At 41.4% G+C, this 9,496-nt stretch overlaps 1 pseudogene; it reads left to right on the forward strand.

Annotated features, from left to right (window-relative positions):
• The first annotated feature begins 4,365 nt into the window (after positions 1-4,365).
• Positions 4,366-7,326, forward strand: LOC137959209 (elongation factor 2-like; annotated as a pseudogene).
• The last annotated feature ends 2,170 nt before the right edge of the window (positions 7,327-9,496 follow it).

A 9,496-nucleotide genomic window follows, 5' to 3' on the forward strand; every position in this document is an offset into this window, starting at 1 on the left:
TTCTTCCAAACCACAAACCTTTCCCAACACTGGTTGTGCTGTTTCAAGGCTATCTTCTATCTTTTGTATCCTGATTTGGATTTCTTCATTGCTGATATTATCCCCCATGTTACCCTGCTCTGATACCAAGTTGTTACGGTCCCGGGTCATGGATCGAGTAACACGGCGTGGGATTTGTGAATCCAGCACTAAGAATTTACTCACTTCACGTCAAGGGTTTGTGTATGAATATTTCTCCTTAACCAATGCTTGGCCAGGAGGAAAGATCCTCTTTTGAGGGTCCTACGGGGTTGTTGTGCTAGGTAGAAGACCTCACAACAATGCTGACCTTGCTAGAGCAAGGTGCTCTCTTTTCTTGGTCATGGCAAAGAGGGTTTGGCCCTCTTTGTTGCTGCTCTAGCTAAGAATGCAATCCTTCTTTCTTAAATAACTTGAAACACGAGTTTGGGATAGATTAATACCTCTTCTTTGATGTTATGATCAGCTCCCACGTTGCACCAGGAATTGCTCAAGATTTGAGGATAAAAATCCTCACTTTGCTGCTTGGTAAGGGAGGAATTGGGCCTCTCTTGCTGCTGCTGCCAAGAAGGAGGATAGACCTCCTCTTTGGGCTTGGAAAAGGGGCAGGAAGCTCCTTTTCTTAGTAGGGATGATGGTGGATGAATTTGGGTGAAGATGGATGGCAATGGAGGGTGAATGATAGGTTGGATTTTTGGAGTAAACCCTAAACTCGGGATCAAGAGGTGATCCCAACCTATTTAGACTAGGTTATTCTAAAATCTCAAAGCTTACCTATTTCATTCATACCTATCCCTTAAATAGGGAGTTTTAGGGTTAGGGTTACAATAATTCCCCATAATGCCCTTACATAAAAAGTAATTAGAAATAACTCCTACTTAAAACAATATAAGAAATAAATCCTACTTAAAACAATATTAGAAATAAATCCTACTCAAAGAAATATAAGAATTAAATCCTATTGAATGAGTTGTTGTTGTCTTCTTCATTGTGTGACTCGGTGTGCTATTGAGTCCACAACAACCTCGTCACTTCATTCTTTATTTCTATCTCTAAAATCTTTATCTAATTTCAATTGTGCGGCATGTCAATTAAGTAAGCATGTTAGGAGTACATATTCTCCTCGTCTTACAACTACTAGTACTGCTCCATTTGTATTAATACATTCTGATGTTTGGGGCCCTTTAAAGATCTCTAACATTTCTCAGATTAATTATCTTATTATTTTTTGGACGATTTTACCCGAGTGACTTGGTTATTTTTGTTTAAAGAATGATTTGAAATTCTTTCTATTTTTAAAAACTTTCATGCAATGTTTCTATAGCAATTTTTGAAAAAAAATAAAATCCTTAGATTCGATAATGCTAAGGCATATTTGTCTAATGAGTTTAAATCATTTTGTGAGGGTAATAGGCTTCTTCAACAAACATCATGTGCCTATACCCCTTAACAAAGTGGTGTTGCTGAAAGAAAGAATCTTTACCTCCTTTAAATTACTCGAGACCTCCTCTACTCTATGAATATACCCTACTTTTATTGCCCTCATGCTATTCTTACAACATACTTTCTCAACAATAGGTTACCTTCATTAGTACTTAGAAATCAAACATTGTATTCTATTTTGTTTCATGGTAAAGATCAATTTTCTCTTCCTCTTAAAGTATTTGGTTGCACATGTTTTCTTCATGATACTTCACCACATTAAAGTAAACTTGATCATTGATTTCTGAGGTGTATTTTTTTGGGGTTTTCTCGAACTCAGAAATGATATATTTTTTATAATCCTACGCTTTGGAGGTTGATGGTATATCGGGATGTGACTTTCTTTGAAGATACCTCACTTGAGGCTCCTCTAGGGTTTACATTTCCCCCTACCACTCTATGCCCGCTTGTGCCGTTTAAAGAAGATATTACTCAACCCCTAGAAGCACCGGTCGTCCCCTCACCTGTGGAGTTGTCCGATCTTCTTGAGGTAAGTCTTTCTCCTCCTATGTTTGGGCCTGAATTTGACACTCGACCTATTGCGTTATGAAAGGAAAACCGTTTTGTACTACGTCTCATCCAATTGCCAATTTTTTGCCTTCACATCTCTTATCTTATGAGTGTATTCAGTTTCTTGCTTCTCTTTTGTCTGTTTCCATACCAAAATCCTATCAGGAGGCCCTAAAGCATCTGAGATGGAAGGCCACTATGGAAGAAGAAATGCATGCATTATATAAAAATCATACATGGACATTGGCATCGCTCCCAAAAGGGAAAAGACCGGTTGGTTGTAGTTGGTTTTTTCGGTGAAACACATACCAGATGGGTCAGTTGCTCGTGTTAAATCACACCTTATGAAAAAAGGTTATACTCATTGATATGTGATAGATTATGAAGAGACTTTCTCTCCGGTTGCAAAACTGAACTCAATATGTGTCATCCTCTCTATTGCTGCTTACTCATCCTGGCCAGTATAACAGATTGATGTAAAAAATGTATTTTTAAATGGTGATATACGTGAAAAAATTTATATGATCCAACCACAGGATATGTGGTTGAGGGGGCGTCCATATGCCAGTTAAAGAAATCTATATGTGGGCTTAAATAGTCTCCTCGGGCCTGGTTTGATAAATTCAGTCAAGCGCTTCTACAATTTGGCTTTCATAGGTACTCGGCTGATCACCACTCAACCGATTTCTACTACATCAAAATGGAATCTATTTCAAACTCAAAACACAAATTTAATTCATTCCTCTCCTCTTCTCTCCTCTTTTCTCTTCTTCTCTTCTTCCTCTCCTTCTTCGTCTCCCTTTATGGCTCAAGATCAATATGAAGGAGTCCAAAATTCCACACATGGCTGCTTTCCATCATATATGTTGTGTCATGCATTATTATTTTAATTATTTTTCTTTAATATACTTTATTTTAATTCAGTTTTAGGCCACATGGGTATTTTTGGAATATTTTATTTATAGGGGTATTTTTGTAATATTTTATCTTGAACACTGTATGGGTGAACCCTATTTAAGGGGTAAGAGTAATAAGAAAGAGAAGCATTGATTTTAAGTTAAATAGGGTTTTGAGTTCTCCTCAACGAGGTCAGGGGTGTGCATTCTCCTTAACGAACCTATGTTTTTCAAGCTTTCCTTTGGCTTGATCTTCGCCTTCCTCTTTTTCCTCCCTACGAATCATGTGTCAGATCCGGGACCATAACTACTGGTATCAGAGCAGGAACACAATGATCTATTCCCTAGAAGAATGGATTGCCATGTGCAGAGAATTATCCCTTGAAGAATAGATAGCCATCCGTACAAAATTGCACAGAGAATTGGCAGAAGAACGTACATGGGGTATTCGCAATGAAGTGGAAATAATACGTGAATGGCGTGTAGGTTACATTAAAAAAATTTATGCAAGGAAGCAATTGGCTACCGTAGAAAAGGTCATACGATCTCAAATCTCTGAGCACAAAATAAACACTGAACAAGAGGCAATCGATTGTGACGCTATCTCAGATAGGCAGGAGAAGCAAGAAATCAGAGAGCCTTCAATATCTCCAGCGGCGGCGACGACATCCAAATTTGGGGATTCAGAAATTCCGAAATCAGAAGGGTATTCAGCACACCCTTCGTCAAAAAGTCCGGAACGGGGTTCGGCAACAAACCCTTTCCCACTGGATGCCATACATCTTTCCGAATAGAAGACGTAGGAAAATCCCGAGACGAACAGCAGGGAGCAAGCTTCGGGGAAATCAGAAGGGATTTCTGCCACAACGTCGTTGGTAAAGGGTGCGACCACCAATCTAAAATTGGGGACAATGGCAATCTCCGAGCAGGGAAGTTATACACAAAATTCCTGAGTAGGGCAAGGGACCAAGAAATTCCGAAATCACACCAACGAGGCTCATGACCAGCAACAATCGATTTTGAACAGGAGAAGGAAAATTTTTCGGCGATTGTTCTGACGAGGAAATGTTTTCGAGAGCCCTCTATCTCAGAAATTCTCCAAGCGGTGAAGCCCCAATGGGCTGCTGTCCGCCACCGGAGAAGGAGGACACTCCGGCGGCTCCGACAGACAAATTTCCGCTCAATCTCGCCCTTGGAAGCCCAGCGGAAAAAAAATTTCATCGCCTTCGGGGGTAAGTTTCCAAACCGCCGTCGAATTTTAGGTGAAATCGGTTGTTCCATGGGGTTGATGGGGCTCCAAAGGCCTGAGCAGCAGCAACGTTGCTCAAAAATTGGGGACGGAGCTTCTCTGTTTCATGAAGCAGAGAACCAGTGCCCAATTGCTGGGATTCTTGCTTGGGTGTATGAATTTCGAGGTGAAATTTTTCTAACGATGCCAGTATACATAGAAAAAGTTTTATGGAGCCTGCAAAGATTTTTTTTTGGGGGCTTTGTTTTTCTGTTGATGAGCACAGTCCCTGTGAGTATGTCCATTGTAAAATTGGATATTGGGGGCTTAATTTTTTGCATCCCATGTCTATAGTAATGAGAGATGGAGATGGGAAATTCCAATGTTTTGGATTGGTTAATTTTGAGAATGCAGCAGATTCTGCTCTTGCCATTGAGGGGCTTCATGACAAAAAAATTGATGACAACGAGTGGTATTTTGGGAAGGCTCTAAAGAAATCAGAAAGGGAGATGGGTTTGAAGGGACAGTTTGAGAAGATTTATAAGGCGATTGTAGACAAGTACCAACAGGTGAACCTGTACTTGTAGATCCTGGTAGACAACATAGATGATGAGAAGTTGAACCAATTGTTTTCTGAGTTTGGTCAACTTACTTCATGCAAGGTTTTTGCAGGGAACTAGATAAATGTGTTGAGTGGTATATATGTTATCATAATAGGTAGTTCTAAGGGCCCTATTGTGATAGGACATTCACAACATAGTAAGTTAAATTTGTCATTTCTTGGTTCTGCACAGAAGGTTATTGTCAGTGGGGAAATGGTTAATGTGAACCTTGACTGGACAGAAACAGTGCCCCACCCAGACGATCGGGTGGAGTATGAATTGTGGGCCAGTAGCAATGATGAGCGTGGGCCTAAGTGTGACATGCTGATGCAATTTGTGAAGGATTTCAATGGTGCAACACAGTTACTTGAACAAGGCGGATACAACTAGTTCACACCTCACCACATACCTTGGCACTGTCATCAGGCATTCACAATTAGCAAGCAATGCAAATCTCAGCGTATTAATCATATTAGATATTGTGCACCTGATCCTGTACAAGGTTTTAATCATGGATATGAAGGGAAAGACGTGGTTATTGAGAACTTGAGACTGTTATGTGTTTTAAAGGCTAGCCGGTTAGATTCTAGAAGGGCAAGATTCACAGGATTTGCTCTTTCTACTGCAATGCCAATTTTTGAAACAATTAATTTTCTTAAGTCTGGTAAATTCCAGCCAATAGATTTTACTGCAATTATCTGTAGTAGGAGGAGTGTAGTGTATTATCCAGGTATAAATCAGCCTTTAGATGATGGTGAAAATATTTCCTCAGACCCTGATTATGCTTCCCATATTGATTACCGTTGGGGCTATGATGGTTCGAAGAAATCTATTTACCAATTCCTGTGTACACATGATAGCATACTGGATAAATCCGGAGACACTTCACATGTCAATGAGGAAGATGCAAATTCAAATACCAGTCATTTTATTTCATACTTCTTAAAAAATTCTCCCACGGCAAAGAGAGTGGATGACTTGATGTATGATTTTTTTTGTGGCTGGGTTGAATAGTAGGACGAAGTGTCCACTGGTTGCTGCTATTACAGTGCAGAAATGGGTTCCACTAGATAGTCAGGTTGGAGCTATTTCAAAGGTGATAAGAAAATTGAAAGAGGACGGGCAATGGTTTGATAAAATGCCCGACAGACAAGGGGAATACTGTCATTTATTGATTAGCAGTTTGGGTTTTCTGGAATTGGTGCAAATTATGAATGGCACTGCTGTTGGGAGGTTTTGTCTGCGTAACAATGGGGATAAAGATGTGGTTGAAGGGGTTGGTGATCATGGTTATGAGTACATGACGGGTGGTACTGTAGCAGTACTTGGGAAACCAGGAAGCAACTCTGCTCTGGATGGTCCACTTATCCTTTATGTTTCTAAGATGATTCCTGCTTCTGATAAAGGTCAATTTTTTGCCTTTGGGCGTCCCTTTGCTGGTAAATTCTGCACTGGTATGAAGGTCAGAATTATGGGCCCCAATTATGCACAAGGCCAGCAAAATGATTTATATGTGAAAAACGTCCAGAGAACTGTCATTTGGATGGGGACAGAGCCAGAGTTTGCTGAAGTTGTTCCTTGTGGAAAAACATAGTCTTTGGTTGGATTGGTTCAGTTCATTACTGCTACTTTGACTGGTGAGAAAGAAGTAGTTGCTCACCCATTTCAAGCCCTGAAGTTCTCTGTGTCCCCTGTTGTGCGTATTGCCGTCCAATGTAGAGTTGCTTCAGATCTTCCCAAGCTTGTTGAAGGTTTGAAATGGCTTGCGAAGTAAGATCATATGTTTGTTTGTACAATTGCAGAGAGTGGTTTAAATATTGTAGCTGGAGACCTCCATCTTGAGATCTGCCTTAAGGATATGCAAGATTACTTCATGGGTGGAGCTGAAATCATTGTTTCTCCTCCAATTGTTTCATTCTATGAGACTGTAATACGCAAGTCTTCTTACAAACACAATTGGCTTTAAATGGAAGCTAAGCCAATGGAGTTCTACACTCTTCCTTCGGATCCAAATATTGGACATATGCTTCTCCTGGGATGTATTTTCCTGTGCCTTGATCCTGCATTGATAATTGTTGCTGCCATGTTGGAAAATTGTGGGCAGTGCCACCTTGCCAATTGGGGGGCCACCGTGAAGGGTTGTTTAACACTAGTCAAATATTGGTACATGGCAGCAAGGTTACGGGGGAGATGTGTGTTACGGTCCCGGATCTGACACGTGGATTCTTTGGGAGGATTTGCAATCTGCCACGGGTTACGGGTCTTCCAAGCATTACCATATGGGTAGTAAGAAGACATGGGGAAGATGAAAACGAAGATCAAGCCAAAGGGAAGCTTGATACCCTAGAGCTCGTTGAGGAGAACTCTAAGCCTCTTACACTAAATTTAACCTAATTCTTAATACTTCAATGCTTCCTTTTTTCATTACTCTTACCCCTTAAATAGGGTTCACCCTGTTAGGGTTTAATAAAATATTACAGAAATATCCCTATGAATAAAATATTCTAAAAATACCCCTATAAATAAAATATTCCAAAAATACCCCTATAAATAAAATATTCTAAAAATACCCCTATGAATAAAATATTCCAAAAATACCCCTATGACCTAAAACTGAAATAAAATAAAGTAAATTAAAGAAAACACTAAAATAATAATGTTATTGCGTGCATAACATTACACCCCCCTTGGAAGACGAGCTTGTCCTCAAGCCGAGAAGGAGATTGAGACTAATTGCAGTTGGCCGGAAGCCAACTCCCCCTGAAAAATTTTTCGGAGCCACGCCCACCCAAATAGGAAGTTGGGTTCCCTCAGTTCTGCCGAGAGGGGGACGACGAGTGGGAGGGAGTGGTTGGAAGTCACATCCCACCGGACATGTTTCCGACGGCGCGTCTTCCTCCGTTTCCGGTGATGAGTAGCAGCCCTTGATGGCTTCGCTGCTTGTATATTTTCTGCGGCGAGTGGGAGGGAGTGGTTGGAAGTCACATCCCACCGGACATGTTTCCGATGGCGCCTCTTCCTCCGTTTCCGGTGATGAGTAGCAGCCCTTGGTGGCTTCTCTGCTTGTATATTTTCTGAGATAGTGGAGGGTCGAACGAACTGATTCGCCGAGATAGAGGCAGAGCGGGATTTTTCCGCTTGCTGTTTTGGAAGACATTCAATTGGCCGGGAGGAGTGATTTTTTGAGGTTGAACCCAAATCAACCCTTACCGACGGGGTTTTGGCAGCATTCCCTTCCGTCACCGATTTCCCAAAATCTTCCGCAGGGATTTCGACTGGTAAACCTAAAAAAAAAATTAATTTCTCTAACGAGACAACTTCTGCCGCTTTCCCTTGTGTGCGTACGCCTTGCTCGGATATTTCAGGTCGTATGACCTTTTCTGCGGGAGCACATGGCTCCCTTGCCGAACATTCAAAGGAATATTCATACCATGCTCGAATTTCTCCCAGTTCTTTGCATGCCTTTTCCATTGAATAGAATACCTCGTCCAGAATAATAATTTCTTTTTGGGATAGAGAATAACCCATTGTGCTCCCGCTCTGATACCAATTGTTACGGTCCCGGATCTGACACGTGGATTCTTTGGGAGGATCTGCAATCTGCCACGGGTTACGGGTCTTCCAAGCATTACCATATGGGTAGTAGGAAGACATGGGGAAGATGAAAACGAAGATCAAGCCAAAGGGAAGCTTGATACCCTAAAGCTCGTTGAGGAGAACTCTAAGCCTCTTACGTTAAATTTAACCTAATTCTTAATACTTCAATGCTTCCTTTTTTCATTACTCTTACCCCTTAAATAGGGTTCACCCTGTTAGGGTTTAATAAAATATTACAGAAATATCCCTATGAATAAAATATTCTAAAAATACCCCTATAAATAAAATATTCCAAAAATACCCCTATAAATAAAATATTCTAAAAATACCCCTATAAATAAAATATTCCAAAAATACCCCTATGACCTAAAACTGAAATAAAATAAAGTAAATTAAAGAAAACACTAAAATAATAATGTTATTGCGTGCATAACAATGTGGTGACATTCGGCACACATCCCTCCCTTCGATCGAAATTGCTTTCCAGAAATTGCTGGGAAAGGCAGTAGGGAGGCGCCAGTTCTGTTGCTGCTGGGAGAGACAGCAGAAAGGCTCCAGATCCGGTGTTGCTTCCTTGGAACTGTTGGGAGAGACAGCAAGGAGCCGCCAGATTTGATGCTGCTGGAGATGCTGCTGGAGATACCTTAAACAGAAAAAAGGATTCTGCTATCCCTTGTGACGGAGAAAAGGGCATAAGGGTATTGGCGCATATACAACGCACGACACCCAATTGCATTACTGGAACACGTATAGAAATGGAACATGTGTGTACAATAGAAGCTGAGGCGCGTGTGGCGCTTTGCGAACAACGCTCAGTAACCTCAACGTGTGATGCGGTAGCGACTGCATGAAACGGATATACGCGCGGCGTCGGCACTTGCTTCACGCGCGGTGCAGTAGCAGCAGAACCTGATGTGGCACACGACGCACACATGAGCGTAGGAGACATGCACTTTGTGCAAGGCGTGCCTGTGGACATGTTGGACCATCTTGTCGCAGAAACGGAAAATGCGACTTGGCGATTACGAGTCTTAGCAGCAATTACACATGTTAGTGCTTCGTTGCTAGACCGGATTCGCACCGGACTTCACCAAGACGCCAAGACCTACAACATTGTACAAGCTGCAATCTTGGGTGAGAGGAGAAGACTATGGCTTGACGAC

Source organism: Aristolochia californica, unplaced genomic scaffold (genome assembly GCF_029961685.1).
Source record: "Aristolochia californica isolate CCGP_79_NKW_82.1479 unplaced genomic scaffold, dmAriCali1.0.hap1 SCAF_3, whole genome shotgun sequence".
Taxonomy (NCBI): Eukaryota; Viridiplantae; Streptophyta; class Magnoliopsida; order Piperales; family Aristolochiaceae; genus Aristolochia; species Aristolochia californica.